Here is a 16,123-nt window from a genome sequence, read left to right on the forward strand (position 1 = left end):
ACTCCTATCGAGTCCTAAGGCAGGGTGCAACATATCTCATGGGCAGAACATGTATTTTACATGTTCCGATAGTAAAAACGCAAAACTGTTGTTCTTACTGTGGAAAGGCTTGGTTGCCCAGTTAGTGAGTGCAAAGTTGCATGCTAATCCTTCAGCTGTGCTAACTCTGGAAGGAGGCGACCAAAGTGGACAACCACAACTCATTACATTTATCCCAACCTGATTCTTAAGTTCACATTAATGTAACAAGTTGGAGTGTGCAACTTTAGCGAAGTTGCCACTTTGTTGCCTTTAGTCCCCTGTCCCCACACGGGTTGCACACTGGATCCTGTCACTAAGACAGCTTTTTCCTCTCCTGGGGAGACGTGCTAACGACACAGAGTAAAGTATACAATAGGGGCTTGCATTAGAAGGAGGTGTCAAAGGAGAAGCTGCCTTTGAAGGGCAAATGGTTCAAACTTGGGAGAAGGGCTGCTGCACTGTTAAGGCAGACAGGCTAGCACTAGGGACAGAAGAAAGGAAACCAGTAGCCAAACCGGTTTTCCAGGGTCGGTAGCCCCCTTGGTAGCCTCACCTTTGGGTTGGGCTAAAGAGCTCTACACGCTGGGAGAGGGGTCCTGCCATATTGGAAATGGGCAAAATCGTGCATCTTTGGATGCCACACTTTGTAGGAAGAGGTCATCAGGTGGGAAGAAACTTGCATCCTGCACTGAGGGCATTTTCTGAGCATAATTAGGGCACACCAAACTCGGATTTCGACTGGACTGGAAGAAGGACCGAGGAAGGTCTGCCCAGCTGCGCTATGGACCTGGGAAAGAGAGGCTGTGCCCTGCCTAGCACAAGAGAGGAACTTTGCCTGCCATGTCAGTGGACTGGCATCCTGTTTGCAGCACAAGGACTCCAAAGCTGAAGAAGCCTGCTGTGTCAAGTTGGTAGCCCAAAGTCGTCAACCCACTGCCAACTGCCCCCATGCAGCCTCAGCAACAGCCATCCTTCCAAACCTAATGAGGCAGAGGGCAGGGATCCAGCTGTCAGGGTCCAGGCCGCCCCAGGGACAACATAATACCCAATCCCCACACCTCTCTTACAGCCACTGTAAAACCGCTTTAATTTATCCGTAGCGTTGCATGATCATCTGGTAGGAGGTCACAATCAACTTTTACCTCCCTGGGTGGAGGAGCATTACATCCGAGTAGTGGGTGCTCCAGATTGGACAGAATGGTTACTCCCTTTCTTTCCTTGAACAGTACCCTGACATGCCTTCCCCACCACAACACATCCTTGAGGACCCCTTGTCCATACCTTGAGGAGAAGTTCAAGCTTTCTTGACCAAGGGAGCCATAGAGAGGATGCCGTCATTAGATTGGGACGTGTTGTTATTCCCATTATTTTCTGGCCCTGAAAAAGGGTGAAGGTCTCTGCCTTATCCTCGATCTTCCACCTTTGAACATCTTTCTTCGAAAGGAATGATTCAAAATGCTCACTGCGGCACTAGTTCAGTCTGGATCTGGGATACTTTGATGGTGGCATTGGATCTTCAAGACACGTCTCTCGACAGCCCGGTCCTGCAATCCCACAGAAGCTACCTGCTGTTTCAGATAGGCTACAAGCACTTTCAGGTCTCAGTGCTCCCCTTCAGCCTTACCAGTGCACCTCAGGTGCTCACTGGTATTCCCAACTCATGCAGATGGGCAGTGACAATCACTGCCCATCTGCATGAGTTGGGAATACCAGTCTTTCCATACTTCGACGACTGGCTGCTAAAGATGGGCTTGCCTCAAGCAGTTGTAAACCACCTCCAAATGATGGCCAGCCTGTTGACATCATTGCGATTTTCCATCATTGTGCCAATGTCACACCTGTCTCTTTCATAATGGTTCCCCTTCATTGGAGCCATCTTGGATACTGTGCTCTTTTAGGCCTTTCCTCCACGTCCACGAGTCCAGGACATTCAGGCTATGATCATGATATTTCGACCCTTTACCTGGGTTACAGTGAGAGTAGCTCTGGGGCTTCTTGGCCTCTTGGACTTCTGCATCCTGCTGGTGGACCACACCAGGTAGCATATGTGGGCTTTGCAGTCGAATCGGAAATCTCAGTGAGCTCACCACCAAGGAAACCTTGCAGATTCCATCTAGCTGTCGGAGGAGACTGGGAAAGGTCTGCAGTGATGGCTGCTAAACCACAGGACTGGTGACAGACCTCTCTCCTTGCCCCACCCAGAGCTGATGGTCGTGACGAATGCATTGTTGCTGGGTTGGAGAGGTCATCAGGGAGAGGTAGAGATCTGAGGACTCTGGGCTCTAATAGAAGCCTGCCTCCTCCTCAACTTGTTGGAGATGCAGGAGGTTTCCTTGGCACAGAAAGCGTTCCTCCTGTCCAAGGGGGAACAGTTGCAGGTTCTCACAGACACACTACCTCCATGTGGCACTGGAACAAACAAGGTGGAGTTGGGTCATGGGTCCTGTGCTAATAGGCTTTGTTCATTTGGAAGTGCTTAAACCTTCAGGGCGCCTTCATGTCACAGCACGATCAGATCTTTGTGGGCGAAAGGGTTGAAGAAAAGAACCAGCGGGCTAAAGCAAAGCCTCCTGAATGCTTATGTGCCCATTCCTACAGAGCAAGGGCTGCTACCACTGTAATGCCCCGCAGTGTGTCAGTCTTGGACATCCGCCAGGCTGCTACGTCGCTGTCCATCCATACTTTTATGAAGCACTGCTGCCTGTATAACCAGGCCTGGTGAGAGGTCATTTCACTCGGGGTACCCTGTAGGAGTTCCTGGTCTGAGTCATTTTTCAGGCCCACCACCTGGCCTGGCACTGCTTTGGCATCTGTTAACTTTATTTATTGATTTTGACTTTAATAACCATTTCGGTAAGCCAATTTATTCACCTCGTTATCTGTCGGTCGGATCATCTGTCAGCGAACATGGTTAATGTAAGTGCATTTCAAGACTCTGTAGCAGTAGGTCACAGTCTAGCTATTCCTAAACTTTCCTCCTAGTAAAGATCTGAGCTGAATATTTGGGTGAATATTGAACTTCAGCAAACTTAAACGTATGACCTTGGATGTGGTCACTGTGGTGTGCATATATACTCAGGAGATGTGTGGGTCTGAGTGGTGCGTCATTATCCTTTTGGTGGCAGGTTACAGGGTAGGGTCAGTTGGTTTCTAGGCGGTCGGCTTAATCCTAGTCCTAGTAGTTGCTCACTGCAGGGGCAGTGGGTTAGTACTTGGCTACTGGTTCCCATTGTCTAGAAATCTGGAAATCACCTCCATCCACTGTTCCCCCAGTGGTGGCTTCCGGAGTCCTCTCGGCTCCTCTTCCCACCGGGACCAACTCTCAACCTCCGCTCTCCATCAGCTGTATGAAGGCCAGTTGGGGACTTCCAGAAACGTGTAGTGTCTCTGCAGGCCACTCCCTAGGCTAGGTCCATAAACCTATTACCTGCTTTTTTCTCTCTTGCTGACTGTGATGTAGGCCTTGGGAGCATGTTTCTGCCATGTGTACGTGTTGACTGTTGAGGGTGCGCCGCTCTAAGTCTGTCACCACTTGTATCCAGAATCTTGTAACTACTGGGCAGTCCCATGCCATAAGTCTGTATCTACGAGTGCACAACAGGGTCATTGTAGATCCGCTGTCTGCAGCATTACATTTAGCCTATGGGGTATGAGATTGGAGCTAAGCTGGTAGTAATTGAACTTGAATGAATCTAAACCATGGAGTGGCATTTTTTTCAAACACTTGATTATTGTGATCTAACTTTATCTTTGTCTGTACTGTTTCCTGCACATTGCACTTTTTGGGGCCAGATATTTTGGGAAATACCTTGTGTGAGAGCATCCATTGTAAATGACTATCTGGCCGTGTTTAGTGCTGATTGTCTAATCTCCATTGCTGCTAGTTGCCTCGGTCTGTTTGCGTTCTAGTGTTCAGCAAGGCCACTTAATGGTGGCCGATGCGAGGACATGCAGTGGGTGCGCCAAAGTCAAGCCTGTTGGCACCCGATCAGGGCCAGAGGCTAAGACCCCTATCCGTTTGGAACCAGGTAAACGTACAGTTATAAGATATTCCACAATGGAGCTGAAAAGCATTAATAGATGGGCTAAAGTAGCACTCCTTGGACCCAGTTAAACCATCGAGTAAATGCCTTATATGTCATTATTCTCCAGACACAAGTGAGCCTAAACAGTCATTAGATCCTGGCATCCCACTAATTAAAGGGACTCCGAGGGAGAAGCCATTACATGCCTAACTGACACATGTATCTAGCTAACTGTAGATCCCTCCCTAAGCATTAACTAGAACTTTTTACCTTCCTAGAGGAAACTCAGCCAGTTGCTCTGTTTTTAACAGAAACAAGGCTCAATGAGAAAAGTGGCCCAGATATTTTAGAAGCCCTGTCGCCAGGTTATGTAATTGCCAAGTGTGACCTGGCTGACAAGAAAGGTCTGGACATTGCAATAATTGAAAAAAAGGAGTTAAACTGTAAGTTCACCCCAATGTCAATTCCAGGTAGTGAGAGTTTGACCTTCTCTCTGTTTTTCCCATAATATTACATTTTCAGGGTTACTGATACACTGTCCTCCAGGTCCAGTTGCAGAGTTTATGAATGTGGTGCCGGATAGATTACCTGCCTCTAGCCTTCAGATAGCTAATTTCACAGTACTAGGTGACCTAAATATCCATATAGAAAACATAGATTGTGTACAGGTTGCAAACTTTCTGCACGACCTATCAGTGATCCACTTATCCCAGCTGGTTATTCAACACACAGCAAGGGTCACATTTTGTACCCAATAATTACTAATTTCCTTAATATGATAGTAGACTCGCCTCTGCCAACAGTATGGACAGATTCCATACTGATTCTAAAATGTAGGAAGCACGCACTTAGGGCCAAATATTCTAAGACCTTCCGGCAGTGGTCTAAAATTAATACGACCAGATGGGAGCAAGCATTATGCTAATCGGCCCCCTGTTTAACTGTACACGCTGCGGTGTCGACGTCATACACAGGACTAAAGTATTGGATCACAAAGAACCTAGATAACCCAATTCCATTAAAAACTAATACAGAAATGTCCCCTCGGGCGAAAACCTTTTGGTTCTCGCAAGAGATAAGGCAACTAAAAAAAAGAAAGTAAAAATATGAAAGGAAATGAAGAGTTAAATATGACGATATAAGTAAACAGACCTACAAAGCACCTCTTGAAAAAAAAATATATATCTTCAAATCATCCAAAGCCCGTGCGAACAATCTCCCAGAAATGAACCAACAATTGGCCTACTCCTCGAGAGATTTACAAAATAGTGAAATCCTTTCTAAATTACAATATACCAGAAACAGGGCATAACGTATCAACAGAATGCTGTGAATCACTTGCGAATCACTTTCTAGGGATAAGGACATTTATGACACCATATCAGGATCGGGGAATACTTGTCCTGTTTTTGCCAGGGTCTATAGGTTTTCTAGTCTAAAACAAACCCTCATACATGTAATGCTCGTCGTAGCGGTATATCTTGATTATCCGCTTGTGTCTATTACGTGAGCATCATCACCATTGGGTCTTATCTGTGCTTACCTCCACCAGGATGGAGACCAACCTGATATTCTCAGTAGTGATCAGGAAGAGTAAGGCTGAGGTGAATTTAAAATGATGCTGCTCACATAATAGACACAAGCGGATAATAAAGATATACCGCTATGATGAGCATTACGTGTATGAGGGTTTTTTAGACTAGAAAACCTATAGACCCTGGAAAAAAACAGGACAAGTGATCCATTCTCCCTTGATTACTCTGTTTGGATGGAAGCCGAATGGATCCTAGCTTCTCTCTCGCCCCTTCTGATTACGAGCCCATATCAGGATCACCAGACTATATGGATAGTACATACAACAGATTAAGAGCCAGCAACAACAAATCAGTACTCTGCTTTACCACAAATGGTCATAGAGGATATTATGGCTGTGGCAATCTCAATTAATTAATTAATTACTTAATTAATTAATTAATTGAGCCACTTTCTCACACAATCGCACCTAATCCAGGCTCACCACTTGACCCAGCTTCAGTTAACATCCTGTTGAGGGGGTGCTATGTGATGCTCACCGCCCTGACTGATCTGTATAATCTTTCCCTGAAGAACTGTAGTGGTCCAGAGCAATGGAAGCACCTTATCATCCGTCCACAATAAAGAAACCTAATATAGATCCTGAGATGACAACATATACAAGAGGAAGTGATGGTATAAAATGTCGCACATCAGTTCTTGGAAAATTAAATATCAAGCATAGTAATTCAGGTAGCAATGTCTTGGTGCCTTTCAAGGTAACAAAAAACACCCCTCTACCTTGGATGTCACTACACAAGAGTTCTTCCAGAACCCTGTGTCATACATAAGACAAAGCCTGTACCTCGGCACTCTCAATATGTGGTGGATTGACCAGCGCGTCGTTTTGACTGATAGAATCAGTCAAACCTTAATTTTAGAATACTACAGTGTTCCTGTTTGAAACTAAGACGGTACTCCAGCATGGACCTTTTTATGAAATTACTGCGACCAATGGGACTCTGAACACGCCTCTTCTAGGACTCAGTCCTCCTGAAGTGGAATTCCCTTGCAGTTTTCACGGTGCCGGTATTACTGATTATAAGAGTCTTCTGAATTTCATTGAGAAGCCTAAATAGTTATAAGTTTTGGGCTGACCGCATGACTTTGTGAATCTACACCTCTAAAAACTTTTTAAGCCTTGAAGAAGTTAAGTTTGTAACAAAACACGTGTCAGCTGCCATCATCTTTTGCCACCAAGGAGGTTACAAGAATTGGACCTTGTAAGAAAGTACCATGTTTCTTGCATGGTATGCCCCCACTTGTTGCTCTTTGCTGAATGTACTTTGACTGAGTGTGCCCTGGACTCTTGCCAATCAGGTGCCCAGGCCTATGTTCCTCCCCTAAAAACCTAAAACCCAAATTTCCAAACCCTGGCCACATGTCAGCCCCTGGTAAATGGTACCCTAGGTACCCAGGGACTTGTGACCAGGGAAGGCCCCTAAGGGCTGCAGCACTCATTGTGCCACCCTTAGAGGCCCTGTACCCTAACACACACACAATGCCCTTGCAGGCTGAGTGTCTGGGTACAAGACAAAACGAAGAGTCGACATGGCACACATCCCTGTGTGCCATGCCCACCACCTACACTGCCCTGACATACATCAGCCACCCCTCTAGCTGGGTTCCCTATGCCAGTGGTGTGGGCACAGGAGCATGAGCCCTGTGCCCCTACAGTACCCAGGTCCATTCTTGGGCACTGTAAGTGCAGTGCTGCCATTTAAAAGTACATGGTGCTGAGAGCTCGTCAAACACGAACTCCACAGCACCATAATGGTAACACTGAAGACTGAGAAGTTTGGTATCAAAGTTCTAGGCACATTAAACCCGCACTGATGCCAGTGTTGTATTTAATGTACCAAGCACCCCAGAGGGCATCTTAGAGATGCCCCCTGAAACCTAACCTACAATCCACGTCTGGTCTGGGAGGCTGCCTAGGCTGCCACACAGCAGACATGTTGCTGGACCCCTGGGTAGGAGAGCCCCTGCTCTCCTGGGCCCGCAACAATGCACATCCTGGGTGAGGTGCTAGATCTCCTCCCCCAGGATGGGCAGCGGGAAGCTCCAAAGGCATGCCGCCTCTGTGAGCTTCCCCAGGCCACTGCAGCCCCCACTCTGGCGGGAAGCCTGGCCGGAAACCCCAAATAAGGACAGGGGATGTGCCAGCCTGCCAACCCCATCCCTCAGGTGGGGGAGGCGAGGTGAAGCACATCTCCGGGCACTCGCCATCTTGAAGATGGGAGGCCCTACCCAATCAGGACTAGGCTACTGCCCCCCTCCCACAGGAGAGAGGTAGGATAGGGGGTGTGCCCTCCCCAGGACAGGGACCCACTGGTCCCTGCCCTTCACCTACCTATAACGCCCCTAAATCTAGTGTTTAGGGGCACCCTGAACCTTCCTTTTCCAGATTCCGAAATACAAAGAAGAGCAAGAAGACCTACCCTTCAGCTGCTAAGAAGAGGAAGACACCAACTGCTTTGGCCCCAGCCCTACCGGCCTGTCGACCCTCGAACCTGCTCCTGCTACAACCCGGCACCTTTTGTGGCCAGCAACCTCACAAACCCAGGAGGACCTGGCTACCTTTTGGCTCTAAGCACCTGGGAGACCCATGAGCAGAGACTCTGCTCAAACTCAGCATCTAATCCCTGGCATCAGCCCGGAACCGCGAACCCTGCACACACTGCTCCCGCCAAGCCTGGCCTGTGCCGGAGTCAACAAAGACCACGATGACGACCCCCCAGCGACTGTGACCCCGAGTCTGGCGCCCAAGGACTCACCTCGACGCTCCTGACGACGCCTGCAGCTTCAGAACCAGGTACTCCCCAACCGCGATCCACAGAGGGTAAGATTTCCCGACACCAAAAGGCACCCCTGCACCCGGCGCCCTGCGGCCCCCTGTGCCCAACTCCTGGGTGCCTACCTATCCTCCAACTACCCAACTTACCTCTCGAAGTGGTGGTGGCACCTGAAGAATCTTCGTCCCCGAGCTTGCAGTCTTTTTCTAAACCGGAGCTTTCCCATTGAAATCATTTGCGCGCCCGAAGGCTCAAAAGCACCCTGCACCCAGCCGCCCGAGTGGCCCTGGCAGTGTAACCTTTGCACCTATCTACTTCCCCATTCGCCCTGAGCAAGTGACCAGGAGCCCAGCTCCCACAGCCGCGTGGCCAGCTAGTCAGCAGCCACCAGCCAAGGCCCCCCTGCCTCCCATAGGATAACATTGGGCCTAACTCACTCTGCACCCGGCTGCCCCTGTGCCGCTGAGGGTGTAACCACTGTACCTAACTGACCCTGGACCTTAAGTTTGCCAGTCGAGTACTTACCTGAAAGCCGATAACTCAATTTTCTCCAACTCAATTTTCTTCCAAGTGTGGAGTTTTCAAAACTTAAAATATTCACCAAAAATCTGCCGAGTAACGAAAACGAAAATACTCACCTGCTATTAGGTGAACTCCCAGTGCTGGATCTTGGTACCCAGCACTGACCCTGAAAAATATTCACAACCGTACTTACCAGTAACCCAATTTTTTACCATAGAAAATCATTGACTGTTTTTCTGTGAAATTTCTTCTGTGTCGATTTTTGCAAACTTCAAATATTCTTTAAAAATCGTACAAACTGTGAAAACGTAATTACTTACCTGTTTTAGATAGAGGTCCCAGTACTGAGTCTAGGAGCCCAGTACTGGATTACAAAAGTAACAAGAACATACTGTACCTGCAACTTGAATTTTCTTCCATAGGGAATCATTGACTGTTTTCTATGAAATATTTTCAGATCAACTTTTAAAATAGCAAAATATTATCTAAAAATCATAACCGTAGCTAAGTCGACTTTTATCACTTGTTTATAAGAACTGACCCAGGACTGAATCTAGGATGCAGTCCTGGAATTACAAAAGTAATCCTGAAAGTAATCTATTGCAAACAACTTAAAACTTCCATTGAACTCAATGCATTATTGTATTTGAACTTGTGTTGCCTATTGCAACAACCTGTAACTTTCTACAAAAGCCAATTGCCTATTGCAAAAGTAGTTATCTAAAGCATCTCATTCTGAGAAAGTATATTTTGATACCTATTGTTGGTTCCAAAATAAAACAAGCATATATTTTTATATATAAACCATTGGCCTAGAGTTCAGTTCTTGAGTGTGTGAAACCAGTTGCTGACTGAGGGTGTGCAACAAATGCTTTACACTGTCCTCTGATACTGCCTTACTGCTCGACCAAGCTACCACTTTAGAGAGTAAGGTTATATCTAACTTTAACCTCTGCCAATCCTCTGGGGACTGTGGACTCTGTACACACTGTACCTATTTGGGAACAGTATATACAGAGCCACTTTCTCACAGACCTTCATATGTTATTTGTGATAATACAGTTCAAATGTGAATAATAGATGTATGTTCTGTCCCAAAAGATTCAATAGCCTATTATGTACAGAGTGAAACATTGTCACAAAACATGAAACATAACACTTCAGAAATATTTACTGATGTTTCCTGTGAGTTGTCAAAGTAGATCTAAATAGGACCTCTGATTGGCATATTGCTTATGAATAAAGATATGAACATTGGGAGTGCGGAGGTACAGGTTTTGTCCATAGATCCTGAGATGAGGAATTATAGACCCATTTCTCTACTGCCTGATGTTCGCCAAATTCTAGAAAAAATAATCAATAGATACATCACAGATCATCTGGAAACCAACAGAATTCTTCATCCTACAAAGTAAGGTTTCTGTGCTGGTTGCAGAACAGAAACAACTCTTTTGAGAGCCAGAGGATCTCAAAATGATAATGGACCGGGGTGGATCAGCGGCACTGATCCTTCTGGACCGGAGTGCAGCCTTTGATACAGTATCCTACCCTATACTTTTTCACCGATTGGAGGAAGCTGGTATTAAAGGGAAGGCCCTCAGGTGGCTTTTCCTTATTTTTTAACAAACTCGGTTTTCAGGTTAATGAGGGGCCCTTCAAGTCGTCCAGCTATCAGCTGTACTGTGGCGTTCCACAGGGCTCGTCAGAGCCCTACACTTTTTAGCATTTATTTCTGCCCGTTATCAGATATCATCTGTTCCTTTGGTTTTAAGATGATATCTTACGCAGACGATACCCAGCTGATTGTCACACTGTCACCAGATATGGACTCTATTTCCGTGAGATTCAACAGCTGCCTAGAAAAGGTGTCTCAGTGGATGGCAGCCAGTGGCTTGAAGATGAATGGCAAAAAGATCAAGGTTTTGGTATTGGGGAACAAACCAAGGCTCTGGGATCCGATCATGTGGCCATCTCCTCTAGGAGAACGTCCAGTCCCCAAGTCAGAAGTTAGGACTCTAGGGATGATCCTGAACAATCAGATAACATCGGTCTTCCATGCAAAAAGGAGGCTGGTAGCTGTTTTGGCCTCTTCAGAGCCCAGAGAAAGGTCCTGAAAGGGCTCCTGACAGAGTTGCGTAGAATCGGGATTCAAGTCTTGAACTTGTCTCGCCTTGATTATGACAATTCGCTTTATTTAGTTATTCCAAAGTTGGTGACTAAAAAACGTCAGATTATTTAGAACGCTGCTGCCCAGATCCTGTTGGGTATTCCGAAAATACATTCATAAGCTGCAGGTTACAATTCATGGCACTGTGCATCATACATCGGGCAAGGCACAGGTCCTTTTGTTCTTCTGCAATTGTCCACTGCTTGCCATGCCAACAGGGACCGGAGGGCAAACAACCTTGAGCTGCTCCTTGTTCCCAAGAATAGAGAGAGCTAGAAGTGGAGGTCGTTCTTTAAAATATCTTGACCCAAGCTTTGGAACGCTCTGCCCACTAGCTTCAGAATGGAGGACAATTTCATGACTTTCATAAAAAAAGCTAAAGCCTTATCTCCCTCCATAGATAAAGAACTGGCCTCCTGTTGTCAGTTTCTTTATTGTACAGAGAGCTCTCTCAATGTAGTAGTCGCCTAACGTTACTAGGTTTGTGTCCGTCCAGGCTGCCTAGCGTTGGCCCATCATAAAAACACTTCTGGCAGTCAGCAGTCCAACTAGTGAGAGCATAGGTGCTTACGGGGGGCTGCCTCACCCGAATAGCCCCTCCTCCCTCCAGCAGCAAAGAACAGTGCAAAAGAGCATGTGTTTACAAGCCGGCGTTATTCTTGCTAAAGCTCCATTTTTTAACGCGTCCTCCAGCCATCGTGTCAACCATTACATTTGTGCTGCTCAAAAGTACATTTCAAAATCGGGGCCGCTTTACCATCTAATCATAAGGTAAGGGTTCCATCAGAAGAAAGTTACTTACCTTGGGTAATGGTTTTTCTAATAGAGACTTTCAACCGCAGAGGCCCTACCTTTGATCATTCCCCCAGGCATCATACTGGATCTGGAAATCTTTAGCGACAGGTGGCGATGTTAGCTATGCGTCCATGCCATTCCATGCCAGGTATGACGTTTGTCAGCCTATTTAGGCACCCTTCCAGTCCCCATGACATGAGGTCCTTTCCACGCCAAGGAAGATGGTTCTGGAGCTACCACTTGTCTCATTAAAACACTTTTACAAAACTTTCTACAAACACAGTGTGCAAGGAAATATGTCTCCTCCCAAATCTAAAGAGTAAAAACCCTGTGGGAAATATCACAAACAAATATTTGTGACTGACCCACATGTGATTTGACTTTGGTACCCGAGATGGAACTATGATTCCTAGGCCTGCAGGTATTTTGTCTTAATGCACCCCAAGGCCATTCAAGTCCGAGAAGTGTAGCTTTTCTTAGCGAAGCAAGGCCAGCTGCCTGGATAGAAGAGTTCCAAAGATCGATCCCGGTGATTTTCCCATGGGAGATATTCACGATCCAAATCATCTGCGAATCCAAAACCAAGCGCAAGAAGTGCAAATGAGATTCAGCCCCATCCTGTCACTCGATCTCCTAAGATGGCACGAAGGTGTCATTCTGCCTCTTAGTCACCCTACTGATGTCGCTCTACAATGTAGTCTATTCGACCCTTGTTTTGCGGCAACTCCAATCCCTCCTTGGCGCCACAACTCGCGCCCAAATGTGATCCGCAGATGCTGGCGCCATTGACTCCTGACGACGACGGTCCGACACTGAGGCGGTGACACCCCTACCTCAACGGATCCTGCACGCTCCTTTATCTGAGCCACATCCTCTTTACCACTCTTCTGATACAGACACTGTTCCTCTATCTTCTGTGTTCTGCACGGACTCTGACAGTGTGGGCTACGATGCTGGGGATACACAGGCCAGCCTTACCTAGAATACAACTGGTACAGTGACTTCTGAGATGCCAGTGGTCTGGATACCTCCCCCAGGGTCTGCCATGGAGCACCGCTCATCTTTTGCTATGGTTGTTTGGAGGGCAGCAGAGGTTTTTCACCTTCCGCTTACTGCTGAGGAAGGTAAAACCAATGTTCTGACTGAGGTGTTGCATCCCGGCCAGTCGATTTCTGAGCCTCTACCCCCTTCCAATGAAGCTCTTACTGATGTACTCTTCGGTACCTGGTCCAAACACTGCTCAGGCTCTGCTTTGCATCACCAGATTGCCAGACACCATCGCCCTACTCCGGGTGACCCAGCTTACACGTTTAGTGCAAAATGTGGGTTACCAGTCTCGCGTGTGGCTTTTTTTTATGCAAGAGTGCTCCTCAAATACAAATCTTTTGGAGATACCAGCAGGAGACTGATTCATGCAAAAATATCTTAGTGAGAACCAGTCTCCTGCTGAAATCTCAAATTCATGACTTTTGAAACTTTTACCAGCATGCTGGCTGTAGATATTGAAAATGCCTTTGACAGGCTAGAATGGTCTTTTTTATATTATGTGATGGGGAAAATAAGAATAGGGGAAGACTATGCGAGATGGACGCGGATCCTCTATAATGAGGCCACGGCTAGAGTGCGAACGGGCACCACAATCTCTTGGGCGTGTAAAGTAGAGCGAGGGATGAGACAGGGCTGCTCTCTCTCCCCGCTGCTATTTGCAATAGCAATCGAACCATTAGCCATGCTAGCGCTCACGGGAGCGCAGTACCGGGGCCTAGCACTGCAGGAGGATGTGCAATACATCTCGCTGTATGCAGACGATCTATTAATGTTTTTGGAGGACATCGGAGAGGGTGTAACAGCAGCAAAACAATTGCTGACTGGATATGGGAATAGATCGGGGCTGCATGTCAATTGGTTGAAGACTTGTCTATTCCCAGTGAGACCGAACCTGCCGGCGCGGCCCCAGGTGCAAGGGGTCCGATGGGAGGCACAGTGCCTGCCCTATTTGGGAATACTCATTTATCATACTCAGGACGGGCTCCTGGAAGGCAACATTAGTCGGGCAATCCGAGGAGTCAAGGGGAATATGGAGTTCTGGACCACCCTGAAGATGTCGGTAGCAGGGAGGGTGGCATTGTTAAAAATGGTAGTGTTACAGAGACTGCTATACTATTTTAGGGCCCTCCCAATATGGATACCTGGGGCGATGTTCCGGCAGCTAAAAGCGATGGTGGGAGATTTCTTATCGGGGAATGGTAGGAGACGGGTTGCTCTGGATACAATGATGAGCCCCAGAGCGGCGGGGGGTTGGGCAGTGCCTGACTTTGAAAGGTACTATCTGGCAGCCCAGCTCCAGTGGCTCACACAGGCAGCGACGTTTCGAGGGTCATACCCAAGCAAAAACTGCTGGATGCCACGGCATGTGCTCTCCTATATTTTGCTGGGGCAGAAGCTGCGTAGAGACACCATTACGAATGAAGAGAGAACGCTGCAGCGTTGCTGGGTCAGGAGTCATAAAAAGCATGGCGTGGAGCGCCCCTACGCGCCCGAGCGGGGCATGCACAGCGTTACCCCATGGAGGAGACTGGTCAGCTCTGGGGGATTGGGAGGAGAAGGGAGTATTTATGGTGGGTGACCTCTATGAAGACGGTGCCTTACTGCCGTTCTCGAGTTTACGAGACAGATATGACCTGCCGCGGGGACACTACTTATTACACGCGGCGCTGGTGGCGGCTATTCAACGCAGGTGGAAGACAGGGCTGACAGAACCAGAGACGTCCTTAACCTGCCAATATGTAGCTATGGCGGCTGTTACGTTTAAGGCCATCACGTGCCTCAATAGGAGAATGGAACAGGAGGGGAGGCAACCGCTGGACCGACTTAAAGGGAAGTGGGAGCGGGACTTAGAGAGGGACATCCCAGAAGCTACTTGGCCTACACTAGTGGAAAGAGCATGGAAGAGTACTCTGAACGCTAGGTTCCAGCTAATACAATTTTACGTGTTACATAGGGCATATATGACCCCGAAGCATATTAAGCAGATCTTTGGGGTGGAAACAGCTGGCTGCCCTAGATGTGGGACAGAAGGTGCGGACTTTCGGCATATGCTGTGGTCCTGCCCGAATCTTGACAGTATATTGGGGGAGAAGTAATTACGGCACTGGAGTTGGTAACGGAGCGCAAACTTAACAAGGATATGGCGGTGAGTTTATTGCACTGGTTTCCGCATACAAAACACAACAAAGTGACCAGCAAATTTATAGATCTGGGACTGATATTAGCTAAAAGGGAGATAACCAGCCATTGGAAACACAACCAGGGACCTAGGGTGCAGAGATGGAAGCATGAACTTCTTAAGTGGGCAGCGAGCGAAAGCGTGATTAAACTACGGCTGGCGCATAGGTTGCAGAAGGAAAAGATGTTGGAAATGGCGCGTGCCTGGGAGGCGCTAGTTGAGGCAGAGCGCAGGCCCGACAGAGACCTGGAAGATGAACCAGACCCGCCTCTAGACTCCTGACCATTGGGGGCTGTGGGGGGGGGGACACGGGGATTGGAAGTGCTATAGGCAGAGAGAGTAGCAGATAAGATGGGGATGGAGGTCATCCCGCAGAGATGGCACATTTTAGGCAAAACGCCTGTAGATCAGATTACATTGGAAATTGCACACTGAAGTGGAGCACACTGGAGGGTGGGATAGGGGTGGGAAGGGGAAGTAGTTATGTTGTTGGGTAGGGATGAGCAACATTGGTACTAGTATGCAGTAATTGTTGACATGCCACGAGAAACTGTAACTGGCTGCATAGATAACAATATGTAATACTATGTTTGGAATAGATAACAACTCTGAAATTAATGGGCAGCAGGCAGTTAGTAACCATGTAATATATGCCAAAATATGAGGATGTTCTGATGATGATGAAACAAAAATAAAAAAGAGAATTTAAGTAAAAAAAAAAAATACTTAAAATTCTGTCCAGACCTAGTGACAGTAATGCTTTAATGTTGGGTCTTCATGTTGGACACCAGTTCCTGGAACAATATATTCCAGTAAAGATCCACCAAAACGTCAGTTCTCTCCTACTTGGTCTCTCCTTTTTCTCTTTCTTGTTCCTTCATCTCCTCCCTGGTATGCATGATAAAAACAAGCTATGCTGACTTCAAGAAAGCTCTAATTTAGGGTTTAGTAAAATACAGTAATAATGTTATAAACAAGAATGTAAAAATTCCACTTCTCC

At 47.2% G+C, this 16,123-nt stretch overlaps 1 protein-coding gene across 11 annotated transcripts in view; it reads left to right on the forward strand.

Moving 5' to 3' along the window:
• Positions 1–16,123, forward strand: part of DCTN1 (dynactin subunit 1) — a 733,647-nt gene that overhangs the window by 575,681 nt on the left and 141,843 nt on the right. The window lies entirely within an intron of this gene.

The sequence above is a fragment of the Triturus cristatus genome, chromosome 2_2, assembly GCF_964204655.1.
Source record: "Triturus cristatus chromosome 2_2, aTriCri1.1, whole genome shotgun sequence".
In the NCBI taxonomy this organism is placed as follows: Eukaryota; Metazoa; Chordata; class Amphibia; order Caudata; family Salamandridae; genus Triturus; species Triturus cristatus.